The following is a 16,306-nucleotide window of genomic DNA, read 5'->3' as shown; positions in this document are numbered from 1 at the left end:
TTAACATGATCTTGAAGATTCCATTTTAGGCGTAATCTCCCATCACTATGCCCCAATTGGGCTTGATTATAACTATGTAAATAAATGGGAAAGATGTGGGCAGCCCAAGAAATGGTTTTGACTACTCTGCCCTCCCTTCAGGCAAAAAAGTGATAAAGAATATGAAATTAGAGCTGTTGTTTGGAAAATCCTATGTATGTAGATTTGCTTTTACAGAATACATAAGTTATGGGGTGATGACAAAGGATTTCTTTAAATAGCAAGCTTTGCTCGTGCACAGAAATACTTATTTACAGATTTTTTTTTCCTTAGAGAAACTGGTGGTTGTTGGGGGGAAGATACAGAGAAACTTAGTATAAACAACCATTAGGAAAGGAGCATGGATCTGACATGGAGAATTAGCAGGTCTAAAATCCTAATGTGATTTGGTGGGGAAATCAAATTTGATAAACATTTGATATGCCTGCAACTTTTCAGGAACATTTCTATCATTATTATCCATTACTTCTACAACTGTAATTATTATTATAGGATTCTATGTACTATACTTATTATTAGTAATGATAGAATAAATGATCTTTTTTTCATAATCAGATTTTTAAAAGTTCACCTTCAAAATAAAAACCATCATTTGTTTATACTGAATATTGGAAAACATGAGAGCAATGCCAACTCGGAGGTGAACGGCCAATTGGTCCACTGATTATAAGCTCCATGAAGACAGGGATTGTTTTTTACCTCTTTTTTGTATCCTTAGCACTTAGCATAGTGCCAGGAAGTAGTAGGCACTTAATAAATCTTTGTGGATTGATTAACTTGAAGATAAGGACAATGAGCTCTTCTTACCATTACTCTCTATTTCCTCTTTATAAGGTTGGGATTTCCCACTGACCAGAACCCACAGGCATTTGCTTTACTGTGGATTTCTATTTCATTTAAGGGAGTAAAAGGTGGCAAATCCAATGGAGTGAATTTCAGTGCTGAATTACAAGTTCCCAGCCCTCAGGATACCCTCCCATAAGACATGAATCAAAGGTGTGGTCATTGTTGTGAATGAATCAAGTGGGCCAAGAAATACTTTACAATCTTGGTTAGAAAAAGAGAGAATATAATAATAAAGATGACGTTTGTTAAATTTTTATAGCACCTTCTATGTGGCTAGCACACTCTGCTAAGCACTTTACAGAGATCTCATTTGATCCCCAAAACCCTAGAAGATAGATATTGATCCCCATTTTACAAATGGTCAAGTGCATAGCACAGTAGGTGGAGTGCTGAGTCTAGAGTTAGGAAGACTTATCTTCCTAAGTTCAAATCTGGCCTCTGACACTTGATTGGTATAGGTGACCCTGAGCAAGTCACTTATCCCTGTTTACCTCAGTTCATCACCTGTTAAAAAAAAAGAGCTGGAGAAGGAAATGGCAGATCACTCCAGTATCTTTACCAAGGAAACTCCAAATGGACTCATAAAGAAACGAACTGGACTGAAAATGACAAAGAAATACCAAACCCACAAACTTTACAAATGAGGAAACTGAGACAGATAGTGGTAAAGTAACTTGTCCAAGGACATAGAGATAAGTAAATTCAAGTCTACCTGACTCCAGGCCAGTTGCTCTATCCACTATCTATTCCTGGATCTCATGATTCCATCAGAAGTCCACAGCCTACCTTGCTGATTTTATAAAGGACTCCCTTGTGTTTCCTCCCCTTTCTAAGAGAGTGGGGTCCCACTTGGCTTGGTAGAAGAACATCACACTCTCAATCAGTTTGGACCAGAGCAGAGATCCATTCTGCTGCTCTTTTGAGTAGCTCTTGAATGCAGTTATAGAATTGTGAACACCCTCCAAACTGTTTCCACATATGTGGAGAAAGGACCTCTTGGTGCTATCAATGCTCCTGATGAGGACTGAGAGCCTGAACAAAAGGCTTCCAAGTACAACACACCTATAGCCACCAGGTGGGTATAAGATGACAGGCACCAACGGTCAAACCAGGTATAATTCCAAATGGCTTCTTTCCTTTATTACAGCAAAATTGAACACTTTTCATCCATTATAGTCAAAGGCTCTATATAGCTTTTTATCAGAGGTACTCTCAACCCCAAATCACACAATACAGTGCTGACCAGTATAGGCCAATCGTAAAAAATAACTTCATCTCTAAGCTTAAATTAGGTGAAATAAGAGATGAAATCAGGGGAACAAAAATCTGAAGAGGGGAACTTTGAAACCCCTGTGAGGCTAACAAAGTCTACTTAATTCAAAGTCCAAAAATTATATTTAACAATGAAACAAGTGAAAAAACCAGTCAGAGAGTCTCAAATGGTTTTGAAAAAAAAGATGGGCATATTTAGACTGAAACCCGAAAAACCTCATTTGAGTTTGATGGCATGAATCCAACCAGGACATCAATTACTCCAAAACAAATAGAGCATAGAGGATCGTAGATTTAAAGCCAGAAGGGCCCATAGAGGCCAGCTAATAAAATCACCCTCCCCTTTACAGATGAGGAAACTGAGGCTCAGGGAGATGAAATGACATTCTCAACCAGGGAGAGGACAAGGTCTGGAATCTGAACTAAGGTCCTCTGATTCCAAATACAGCACACTTTCCCCTATACGCAATTTTGAAAAGTAGATCTGTGTTATAACCATCACAAATAGATGCATTCTCCTACACTATCTGTGGCAGTTATTGCTATGGAAAGAATGAAAAGAATGGTACGTGCTCTCCAGGAACACCCCTCAGGACAAATGTCAAACACCGCAAAGGCAGAGGTGATTTGAGTTTTTGGAGAATTGTGGACAGTCACAGAAAAAATTACATCAATAGTTAGCTGATCCTCTAATCAAGACAATGAAGCAAAAGAATTCCAAAGGACCCAAGATGAAAAATGCCATCCAGCTGCAGAGAGAGAGTGGATGAACCCTGACTACAGATTAAAGCATACTTTTTTTTTTGGCTTCATTTTTATTGGTGTATTTTCTTTTGCAATATGACTAATATGGAGATTTGTTTTGGAGATTTCACATATATAATCAATATCATATTCTTTGCCTTTTCAAGGATAGGGGAGGGAGAATTTGGAACTCAAAATTTTAAAAAATGAATGATAATTTTTACATGTAATTTAATATTTGATGAAATAAAGAAAAATGAAAAGAAAAATGAGAATATATTCAAAAAAGAAAAATAACTGGCAGAAGAAATTGTGGAAATTAAAATATTTTAAAATGAATGTTAAAAATTTTACATATAATTTAATACTTGATGAAATAAATAAAAATTAAAATGAAACAAAACAAAAATTAAAGTATGTTCAAAAATAGCAGGGACAGGAGAAAATTTGGAAGCCAAAATTTTTTTTTATGAATGTTGATTTTTACGTGTAATTTTAATATTTGGTGAAATAAATAAAAATAAAACAAAAATGTATTTAAAAAAGAAAAAAATAGAAAATTTGGAAGTCAAAATTTTAAAATAATGAATGTCAAAATTTTTACATGTAATTTAATATTTGATAAAATAAAAAAATAAATTAAAAATAAAATATACTCAAAAAAGAGGGAAATAATTGACACCAGTATCAGACAAAGTGGAGACATCGTATTACCCAATTAAAGGCAAAATGGAGAAAGAGATCCAGAGAGCAAAAGCCTATTGGATATTCTAGATTTCTTTAATTAATGACTTAAAGTGAAAGTTAAACAGTTAAGATGCAAATGGAGCCAAAATAGGATGGAAAACAAAATAGAATTCAACATCAACCAAAAACTTATTTTAGAAGCTTGAGAAGTAAAGAAATCAGTGGTAAGAAAGAACCCCCAAAGGAGGAAGATATGGAAAATTTCTGGTTCTGGTCCCAAGAAATCTACACAATGAAAATGCAGGTTGGGTTAAATAAGAAACAGACTATTAGATTAATGTACACCAGTAATTTAACGAGCGACCCAGCAGTCAGGGTAAATGACAAAAACTCTGACCTCTCAAGAAAACCACCAATGGGGCTAGATACGGTACATAATTAATATATTTACACACTTCCCTGGGACACCCGAATTACTAGCGAAGCACTCTACTAGATGCAACTACTGGGGCAGTAGATATAGCCCTGGGACTGGAGACGGGAAGATCTGAGTTCAGATCCGGCCTCTGATACTTGATAGACTTTGAGCAATTCACTTTCAGGACTGTCTGCCTCAGTTTCCTCCTCTGTGAAATGGGGATAATGGTAGCACTTACTATCAGAGTTGTTGTGAGGATAAAATTTGTAAAGCTCTGAGCATAATGCCTAACAAAAAGTAAGCACTTAATAAATGTTTTTCTCCTTCCTTCCTGCCAGCTGGCTCTCAAGTATTAGCCTAATCCCATATTTCTTGATATGCGACGTGATTAGGTGGCACTGTGGGTAAGAGTGCTAGACTTGGAATCTAGAAGACGTGTGTTCAATTCTTGTCTGAGGCACTTACTAGCTGCATGACTCTGAGCAAGTCACTTGATTTTTCTCAACTTTTATTTCCTCATCTGAAAAATGAGGGTGATCATAGCACCCTTCCAAAGATGTTGTGATAATAAAATGAGACAATATTGGTAAAATGCTTTCTAAACTTTATAATTCTATAGAAAAGCAAGATAATTAAAGAATGATTTTAATACCAATACTGTTATTACTAGTACAAGAGAATGAGAACACTAGCAACTCTTCCAAATATAGACCAGTCACATTTATATGTTTTATAAAAGCATTCGCATTACTAAAAATATCTATGAATTTTTATAATAAAACAATATATTGGCTATGAAGCAGAAAGATTGTGTTAGAAAGTCCCAGAGGGTGGAAAGAACAATTTATTGTTAATTAGGCAACGGTTGCCTAATTTTTGCCAAAGTTTTCCCAAAGAACCATAGTATACATATTGCCTTTGTTAATTATCTCAAAACCTTTGACTCAGTTTTGCTCAGTGGATAGAGCATTGAACTTAGAATCAGGAAGACCTGTGTTCAAATGTGGCCTCAGACACTTAATAGGAGGATGATCCTAGGCAAGTCACATAATATATCTCAGCCACAGTTTCCTCATCTATAAAACGGGTATAATAATAACACTTACCTCATTGTGCATAAAAATCAAATAAGATAATATTTGTAAAGCACTTTGCAAAGCTTAAATTCCTATATAAATGGTGGTTATCATTATTACTAGCTATTTTTTGAATAATTTACTATTTATGTATTACAAACATGTAAGAGACTAATTTTAGTGAGGACAAAAAGTATTATGTTCACATGGAAAATTATTCAATATAGATATGTTAAATGCACAAATTTAAAAAAATGATTATATTCTAGGACATAAAACCTTATAAATGAATATAAAAAAGGATAAATATGCAGTAGACCTATACGTGATCACTTTCCAATAAAACTATATTCAATAAAGGGCCTTTAAGAAAAGACTCAAACTTAAATGGAGACTAAATAACTCAATCTTAAAGAATTAATGGGTCACACCCAGCAATACCACTTCTAGGTCTATGCCCCAAGGAGACGAAGGAAAAAGGAAGACTCATATGCATGAAAACAAATATAGCAGCTTTTTGTGGTAGCAAAAAAATGAGAAACTGAGGTGTGTCCATCAATTAGGGAATGGTTGAACAAGTTGTGGCATATGAATGTAATGGAGTACTATTGTGCTATGAGAAATGATAAAGTTTCAGAAAAACCCAGGAAGACTTACATGAACTGATGCAAAATTAAGTGAGCAGAACATGGAGAACAATTTACACAGTAATCACAATTGTAAAGATAATCCATTGTGAAAGGCATAGTACCTCTGATCAATGCAATGATCTACCACAACTCCAAAGTCCCCATGATGTAAAATGCTATCCATCTCCAGATAGAGAATTGACAGTCTTAGAATCTAAACTGAAGCATATATTTTCCTCCCCCAGATTATGGCAAACATAAAAATATGGTTTATGTGATGTCATATATACACATGTATATATGTATTTTATTTTTTGTCTTCTCAATAAATGGGGGAGAGGTGATGAGAGAGAGAATTCAGAAATGAAATTTTAAAAAGTTTTTTTTAAAAAAGAACTAGTGGGTCAAAGAACAAATCATAGAAACCATAGATTAACTCCATCAAGAAGATGACAATGACACAGCACACCAAAACTTTTGTAATACAATCAAAGAAGTTCTTAAGAACAAATTTATATTGCTTCCTACTTTCATAAATAAAAGAGAGAAAGGACAGATGAATGAATCAGGCCATGCAACTAAAAAACCTAGAAAAGTAACCAAAAAGCGTGAACAAAATACAAAAATATAAATTTTGGAAATCAAAAAAGAGACTAGCAAAATTGAAGGAGTAATATTAGGAGTTGGTTTAAAAAACATCAATAGATAAACCATTAATTAATCTGGTTAAAAATGAGGAAAATTTAATTTCCAATATCAAAGCTGAAAAAGAAAAATTTATCAGCAATGAAGGGAGAATAAAGGAAATTATTTTTCCCAATTATATCCCAACAAAATTGGTCACTTAGATGAAATGAATAAATAATTGCAAAACTAAAACGCTAAAATTAACAGAATAAAAAATGGAAAATTTAAATAATCCAAAGTTGCAAAACAAGTCAGTTAAATGCCAAAGGAAGAAAAAAAAATCCTAGAATCAGAGGAATTTATGATGAATCTTATCAAACATTCAGAGAATAATTATTCTAATAATAATTCTAATATTACATTGTTTACAAAAAATAAAGAGATACTGCCAGATTCATCCTATGATACAAAAATATGGTCTTGATACATAAAGTAAGAAAAAATAATTCAGAGGAAGAGAATTATAGATTTATACTCTGAATTATTACATATGCAAAAATACTGGAAAAATATTGGAGGGTTTTCCAATAAGATCAGGGGCAAAGTAAGGATGTCTGTCACCACCACTATAATTTGATAGCGTTCTAGAAATGTTAGGCTTAGTGATAAAACAAAATGATCTTCTAGTATATATGGCTTTCTTAATGCTACATGAAAACTGGGCTCTACACACATCTGATTTTTTCCTGACTGCACTCTTTTGTTCAAAATGACTCTTATTTCCAGAACACTGTCCCATTTTGCTTGTTCCATTCCTCCCCATCCTTTAAAAATTTAAATATCACCTCTTCCAGGAAACCTTCCCTGATTCCTCAAGTCAGTAACAACTTTTCCCCCTAGAATATTCAGAGGAAGGAACCTGGAAAGTGAAGGTCCTTGTGTCAGTTAAAGGAAGTAAGAATGCTTAGTCTGGAAAAGAGAAAACTTGGTGGGGACATGATAGCAATCCTCCAATATCTCAAAGACTGTCACTTGGCAGAGGAAAATAGATGGCCCCAGACAACAGAACAATCCATAATGGGTGGAATTTATCAGAGATAGAATTTAAACCCAGATAGATATTCCTTACTCCAAGGCAAGCCTTCTATCAGCTCTCTGTCTCTGTTTCTCTCTCTCCCTCCCACTCTCCCTCCCCACCCCCTCACCCCAGTCTGTCTGTCTCTGTCTCTCTCTGTTTTTCCCTCCCTCCCTCAATGTATTCATATTCCCTTCTCATTTTACAGATAAGTAAACTAAGGCCCAAGGAGGCTAAGAGATCTCATAGGTCACAAGAAGCAGGACCCAAAGGGGCAGGAAGGCACAAAGCCAAGGATTATCATGGCTGCAAACATCCATCACAACCAAGTTCTCCTGAAGCTTTGCTGCATTGGCCATAGAGCTCATGGAAATCCTTATGCACCAGCCTCATCAATCGAGGAAAAATTCTTCCAAATGGGTCTGTTTCACTTTTATTGAACATGCGTGAGAGAGAACCAAAACACGCATCCAAATGAGATGTTTTTACTCAGCAGACAGACATTTTGAAATGGTCAGCAGCCCATTAAATTAGGAGACTTAAAATGCATCAGGCAGAATCACTTACCTTATACAAATAATAACAGAAAGAAGGGGGGAAAAACCTACCCTAAATGACATTCATCACTTTCTTTTAAAATGTCAAAGGGAGAATTGGAGGCCAATAGCCCAGTAACATTTTTGCTTCTGCCTGTCAGCAGCTCATTTAATCAATGGGAACATTCATTCTAATAATGTTCCTGACTCCATCTAATTTCCATTACATCATCGTTTTTGTTTGATAAAAATGAACCTTGAGAATTTTCCCCAAGACATATATTAGGGTCTGTCCCTCACTCACAGTTACCCATCTACCCTTTCCCTCCCCTATGGACATTTTTTATTTTTTCTATCAACCTACTCAGCTGCAATCATCCCCCTTTCCTAGACACTGGACACCTCTGTTGTCTCTGGGTCTCTCCTCCCTTCCTCTGTCTGGGCAACGTGTTCTCTCTGGTGCAAAGCTACCAAGCCTGTCTCTTAATTGGGGGGAGTGAGAGGCTCAGTCAGAGTCGGAGACTCAGCCCAGCAAACACAATGGAAAAAAGCTTTGTTCCCTTTCTCAGGGGGCCAAGCTGTCTTTGGGAATTTTTCATTCAGGATAACCCCAAGGTAATGTGTTTTTCAAACACAATACAGTATAATATCTATCTGGGAGAGAGAAGTGAACCTACCACCATCTTGGATAATATCTCTACTTAATACTTTATAGAAAGAAATATTTCTGTCAAGCTAATGTCTGTTGTACAAGACCGAAGGTTTATGTCAAATAGTGGAGCATCAGATTCCAGGCCAGGTCTCAGTTTGTATCTTAGCATTCATATTTTCCTTTTCCTGGATTGTACATTAAGTCGAGGAGGCTGATATCTGGCACTGTAACTAGGGTGAGGTGACTGGAGTATTGTTACAGGGTACCAAAATATAAAGGGTGCTGACAATATATGGATTCCTTCAACAGTTACATATTACTAAACTTAGCACCTACTTAGCAATAATAATTAGTCAAAATAGAAAGTTACCAGATGAAATGCTTCCTTTCCCCTATCCAGGCCATGACCTGCTCTCTCCTCCAGGTGATGGGGTACTCATTAGCAGGCCACTTGTGTCCTTGGGTCTATATCACTGAGATGGAGAGTTCCAGGGTTTTTATTTTATTCACCTCCTCCATGGAATGGTATCTTGGGGGAGGGGTGTGTCTCCACTCATGGGTCTTTGTGTTCTGAGATCTTCATGTCCTCTTGTACTCCAAATCAGTCTGTCTTAAAAGTTGATTTGAAGGTGCATTTTGTGCTCCCCAAGAAGGCTTTGTTGGAATTTGTCCAGAGCATCAGAATTTTTTAGTTCTGCTGATATCCCAGCAATATGTTCTAATGTCACAATTTCCAAATTGTGGCTAAATAACAATACATTTCTCTAGATAGCAGAGCTATGACAAGGGTGGGATGATCAGGGCTTTGCCCTAGGGAGGGAATTTAAGAGCACTTCTACTCCTGAAAAAAGAAGGCAGCTGCTGCAGCAGTGGTCAGACCATGTGACAGAATTGTGAGAGACATGCTGGGGACCCTGGCCCCAGAAAGCTTGGCCCCTTAGATGGCAGAGGCCCCTAACAGCTCTGGCTCTTGAATGACAGGATAGGGAGGGAAGAGTAGAGAGGAAGAAGGAGGAAAGGAGAGCAATGATTGTGTGGACTGAACCCCACACTCCTCTTCACCTCACTACAAGCTGGGGCGGACTCATTCCCTAGAGTTAATTGTTTGATGTGGTGCTTGCCCCAGGTAGCAAAATTCTGAATTTTGACTTTGCCAAATAAAGACTGTACTTTTCTTCAAAACCCAGCCTTCATAAGATTTGTGTAGGAGGCTCTATTTTTTGTGAGTAATATAAATATGTGTGTATATGTGTACATATGTGTGTATACATATGTAAGAAAGCTAAGTGGTACAGTGGATAAAGTGCTGAACCTGGAATCAGGAACACCTGCTTCAAATACAGCCTCGGATGCTTACTAGCTGTATGACTTTGAGCAAGTGTGACTTTAACCCCTGTCTGCCTCAGTTTCCTCAACTGTAAAATGGGAACAATAACAGAATCTACTTCTCTGAGTTGTTGTGAAGATCAAATGAGATAATATCTGCAATGAAAAAGCAGTTATCACAGTGCCTGGCACATAATAGACACTAAATAAATGTTTACTCCCTTCCCCTTTCTCCTTCTTCCTTTCCCTGGACTCCTCCCTCACTGATATATTAGATGGCAAAAGATATAAGTTGACAGCCAAGAATAACGTCTCCAGAAAAACTGAGTATAATACTAATGGTAGGGGCTGGGATAGATCTTCAATGAAATAGAGGACACCAAAGCATTCCTGATGAAAAGACCTGAACTGCATAGAAACTTTGAAATACAAATAAAGGAATCAAGAGAGATATAAAAAATTAAATATGAGCAAAAATTCATGAGGGCTAAACAAGGATAAACTTTATATTCTAAAATGGTCTCTATCCAATGCACTACTTAGCTGTCTTACATATATGTACACATACACATATATGCATATACGTATGTATATATGTACATATATACACACATACATTTATATGGAATCACAAAAAATAACACCTACTGAACAAATTTTATTCCAGGAAGATTTTGGAGAAAAGCCTAGTCTTTACTTGGCAAAGTCAAAACTATGAATTTTTGTTTCCTAGGACAATACTGACTGTCCCCTCAGAACCCTATTTTCCTCGGGGGTCACAGAGGGAATGGAATGAGACAGAGGACCTGGGAGTGACTTTGTTATGTTTTGATTACCTTAAAATAATGGAAAGGGAAGGGCAAAGGAATACATTAGGAAAAAAGGGAGACAGGAAAAGTGAAAAAAATTATCTCACATACTTAGAGCATTCAAGTAGAAGATTATACAAACCAAGGAAGAGGAGGAGGGAGGAGCAATTGATGTTTCAATCTCAGCTGAACTGGTCAAGGGAGTTACAAGTACACAAACACAGTTGGATTCAGAAGAGGGCAGAGAAGGGAAAAGTCAATTGCATAGCATCTACTATGTGCCAAGCATTGCTCACTTTACAAATATTATTACACTGGATGCTTGCAACAACCCTGTGATACTTCACTCAACTGGGAAATAGGAGGGAATGGAGGAAAGAGAAAGGGAGCTATAAGAGAGAAGGACAAATAAGGGAGAGGTTAGTCCTAAGCAAAACAAACTCTAACTAAGGAGGGGACTGTTAAAGGGGAGATTGAAAGAGAAGAAAGGATAAGAACCAGTGATTGAATATGGGGATGAGAGAAAGGGAAGAGGGACAGGGAAACAGAACCAGATTGCATTAAACCTAGTGCTCTAGTGCTGAGCAAACTCCTTTCTTCTTCTTTGTAAAGATGGGTAAGAAACAAAGAGAAGAGGATGATGGGAAACATACAATTATAAATAATTACTATGGTTTTCAATGGAATGAACTCACCCATAAAATGGAAGAGGACAGCAGAATGGATTAGAAAGTGGAATCCAACAATACATTGTTTGCAAAAAACACATTTGAAACATGGAGGGAAAGGAATAAGCATGTATTAAAGTGTCCACTGGGTACTAGTCACTGTTAAGCCCTTTATGGGTATTATCCAATTTGATCTTCACACATCAAAAGATTCCCTACAGGTAGAAGGACAGACCTGTAAAAGCTCTCCCCCGTAGCCCATAAAATACCTGTAAAAAGTGACTCTAAACAAATTATGGAGCAGTAAAAGTCACAAAACGACAGAGTGAAAGAGATTTCCAACCCAAGACAGCCTGGAAGGCTGACAGGAAAAGTCTATGACATCAGGCTCAGAGTGGAGTAGAGCTCAGCCTCGGCCACGTGGCATAGCACCAAGAGGACTGGAGTAGACTTCAGGGAATGAAATCTCGGGCAGCAACTGCAGTTACCAGATTGCTTAACCCACAAATGGTAAAGGCAGCTTCAAAGATCAGTGAGAAAACTCTTTCACCTGAGTGAGAAGGGAACATGGTCTGGTCCCACTAGCAGCAGCCACTGCAGCAGCAGCATGAATTGTTGGAGCCCTCAGTCTAAAGACCCTAGGGTAATTGAGCAGCTGATCTGGATCTCAGACCTGAGTGGTGGCCCTGGGGTGAGGAGAAGCGCTGGTGTGGTGAAGCTGGAGGGGGTTGTGAAGAGGAAATTCTACTCGCAGATGCTGAGCAGAAAAGTTTTTGGTTGCTCCCAGATCAGCGTGCAGGCCAGGAGAGGAGTAAACTCTTCTCTCTTAATTATGCCATCTTAGAGGAACTGAGAATTTGCAGTTCCCTAGAGTATATCCTCCTCTTGACAAAAGACTCAAAAGTCAAGTAACTGGCTGGGAAAATGCCCAAAAAAGTGGAAAAAATAAGGTTACTTTCTTGGTGAACAGGTATTTTCTTCCATCCTTTTGGATGTGGAAGAACAAAGCATACCATCAGAAGAAGAAGTCAAGGCTTCTGCATCCAAAACCTCCAAAATAAATATGCAATGGTTTCAGGCCATGGAAGAATTCAAAAAGAATTTTGAAAATCAAGTAAGAGAGGTGGAGTAAAAATTGGGAAGCAAAATGAGAATGATATAAGAAATTCACGAAAAGCAAGTCAACAGCTTGCTAAAGGAGACCCAAAAAATGCTGAAGAAAATAACATCCTTAAAAGCAGACTAACTCAAATGGCAAAAAAAAAAAAAAAAAAAAAAAAAAAAATGGTCCAAAAAACCAGTGAGGAGAAGAATGCTTTAAAAATCAGAATTAGTCAAATAGAAAAGGTCCCTGAAAGCTCCCTGAAAAAAACAGTTCTTTAAAAATTAGAATGGAGCAGATAGAAGCTAATGACTTTATGAGAAACCAAGAATTACAAAACAAAATCAAAAGAATGAAAAAATTGAAGACTATGTGAAATATCTCATTGGAAAAAGAGCTGACCTGGAAAATAGATCCAGGAGAGACAATTTAAAAATTATGGGACTACCTGAAAGCTATGACCAAAAAAGAGCCTAGATATCATTTTTCATGAAATTATCAAGGAAAACTGCTCTGATATTCTAGAACCAGAGGGTAAAATAAATATTGAAAGAATTCACAGATCACCTCCTGAAAGAGATCTGAAAAGAAAAACTCCTAGAAATATTGTAGCCAAATTTCAGAGTTCCTGGGTCAAGGAGAAAATTTTGCAAGCAGCTAGAAAGAAACAATTTGAGTATTGTGGAAATACAATCAGGATAACACAAGATCTAGCAGTTTCTACATTAAGGGATCAAAGATCCCTTAGAATACGATATTCCAGAAGTCAAAGGAATTAGGATTAAAACCAAGAATCACCTAACCAGCAAAACTGAGTATAATAATAATACTTCAGGAGAAAAAATGGTCATTCAATGAAGTAGAGGATTTTCAAGCATTCTTGATGAAAAGACCAGAGTTGAATAGAAAATTTTACTTTCAAAACACAAGAATCAAGAGAAGCACGAAAAGGTAAACAGGAAAGGGAAATCATAAGGGACTTACTAAAGTTGAACTGTTTACATTCTTACATGGAAAGACAATATTTGTAACTCTTGAAACTTTTCTCAGTTCTTGGGTAGTTGGAGGGATTATACACATATATACAGAGAGAGCTCAGGGTGAGTTGAATAGGAAGGGATGGTATCTAAAAAAATAAAATCAAGAGGTGAGAGAGGAATATATTGGAAGAGAAAGGGAGAAATGGGATGGGGCAAATTATTTCTCATAAAAGAGGCAAGAAAAAGCTTTTTCAATGGAGAGGAAAAGTGGGGAGGTGAGAGGGACAAAGTGAAGTTTACTCTCATCACATTTGGCTTAAGGAGGGAATAACATGCATACTCAATTTGGTATGAAAATCTATCTTATACGACAGGAAATTAGGGGAGAAGGAGATAAGTGGGGTGGGGGATGATAGAAGGGAGGGCAAATGGGAGGAGAGAGTAATTAGAAGTAAACACTTTTGGGGAGAGACAAGGTCAAAAGAGAGAATAGAATAAATGGGGGGAATGATAGGATAGAGAGAAATATAGTTAGTCTTTCACAACATGACGATTATGGAAGTCTTTTGCCAAACTACACATATATAGCCTATATTGAATTGCTTGCCTTCTCAGTGGGGATGGGTGGGGAGGGAGGAAGGGAGAGAAGTTGGAACTAAAAGTTTTAGGAAGGAATGTTGAGAATTGCTTTTGCACACAACTGAGAAATAAGAAATATAGTCAATAGGGTATAGAAATCTATCTTGCCCTACAAGAAAAGAGAGAAGATGGGGATAAGGGAAGGGAGGGGTGTGATAGAAGGGAGGGCAGATGAGGTGAAGGGGTAATCCGAATTCATGGTGTTTTGGGGTGGGGGAGGGGAGAGATGGGGAGAAAATTTGGAACTCAAAATTTTGTGGAAATGAATGTTGAAAAATAAAAATAAACAAATAAACATTAAAACAAATGAACAAACAAAGGAAAAGATTCCCTACAGAGTGGGGCTAGAGCAAAATTTATATTCTTCTGCTCAACAGAGTTGTAATTATGATTTTAAACAAAACAAAATCAAAATATATTTAATTCGAAGAGATAAACAGGGAAACTACATTTTTTTTTTATATTTTTTTTTATTTTTTTTTATTTTTTTTTTCTTTTTTCTTTTTTATTTTATTTTTTTTTTATTTTTTTTTTTATTAAATTTATTTATTTAACTTTTAACATTCATTTTCACAAAATTTTGGGTTACAAATTTTCTCCCCTTTTGTCCCCTCCCCCCCCAAACACCAAGCATTCTAATTGCCCCTATGACCAATCTGCTCTCTCTTCTATCATCCCTCTCTGCCCTTGTCTCCATCTTCTCTTTTGTCCTGTAGGGGCAGATAGCTTTCTATACCCCTTTACCTGTTTTTCTTATTTCCTAGTGGCAAGAACATTACTCGACAGTTGATCCTAACACTTTGAGTTCCAACTTCTCTTCCTCCCTCCCTCCCCACCCCTTCCCTTTGGAAGGCAAGCAATTCAATATAGGCCTTATTTGTGTAGTTTTGCAAATGACTTCCATAATAGTTGTGTTGTATAGGACTAACTATATTTCCCTCCATCCTATCCTGTCCCCCATTACTTCTATTCTCTTTTGATCCTATCCCTCCCCATGAGTGTCGACCTCGAATTGCACTCTCCTCCTCATGCCCTCCCTTCTATCATCCCCCCCACCCTGCTTGTCCCCTTAACCCCCACTTTCCTGTATTGTGAGATAGGTTTTCCTACCAAAATGAGTGTGCACTTTATTCTTTTCTTTAGTGGAATGTGATGAGAGTAGACTTCATGTTTTTCTCTCACCTCCCCTCTTTATCCCTCCACTAATGAGTCTTTTGATTGCCTCTTTTATGAGAGATAATTTGCCCCATTCAATTTCTCCCTTTCTCTTCCCAATATATTTCTCTCTCACTGCTTGATTTCATTTTGTTTTAAAGATATGATCCCATCCTATTCAATTCACTCTGTGCACTCTGTCTCTATGTATGTGAGCGTGTGTGCATGTGTAATCCCACCCAGTACCCAGATACTGAAATGTTTCAAGAGTTACAAATATTGTCTTTCCATGTAGGAATGTAAACAGTTCAGCTTTAGTAAGTCCCTTATGACTTCACTTTGCTGTTCACCTTTTCATGGTTCTCTTCATTCTTGTGTTTGAAAGTCAAATTTTCTTTTCAGCTCTGGTCTTTTCATCAAGAATACTTGAAAATCCTCTATTTCATTGAAAGACCATTTTTTCCCCTGAAGTATTATAGTCAGTTTTGCTGGGTAGGTGATTCTTGGTTTTAGTCCTAGTTCCTTTGACTTCTGGAATATACTGTTCCATGCCCTTCGATCCCTTAATGTAGAGGCTGCTAGATCTTGTGTTATCCTGATTGTATTTCCACAATACTTGAATTGTTTCTTTCTAGCTGCCTGCAGTATTTTCTCCTTGACCTGGGAACTCTGGAATTTGGCCACAATGTTCCTAGGAGTTTCTCTTTTTGGATCTCTTTCAGGCGGTGTTCTGTGGATTCCTTGAATAATTATTTTGCCCTCTGGTTCTAGAATCTCAGGGCAGTTTTCCTTGATAATTTCATGAAAGATGGTGTCTAGGCTCTTCTTTTGATCATGGCTTTCAGGTAGTCCCATAATTTTTAAATTGTCTCTCCTGGATCTATTTTCCAGGTCTGTTGTTTTTCCAATGAGATATTTCACATTATCTTCCATTTTTCCATTCTTCTCTCTTTGTTCTGTGATTTCTTGGTTTTGTGTAAAGTCATTAGCCTCCATCTGTGCCATTCTAATTTTGAAAGAACTATT

The sequence above is a fragment of the Notamacropus eugenii genome, chromosome 4 (genome assembly GCF_028372415.1).
Source record: "Notamacropus eugenii isolate mMacEug1 chromosome 4, mMacEug1.pri_v2, whole genome shotgun sequence".
NCBI classification, from domain to species: Eukaryota; Metazoa; Chordata; class Mammalia; order Diprotodontia; family Macropodidae; genus Notamacropus; species Notamacropus eugenii.
Note: the sequence above shows the minus strand (reverse complement) of the source record.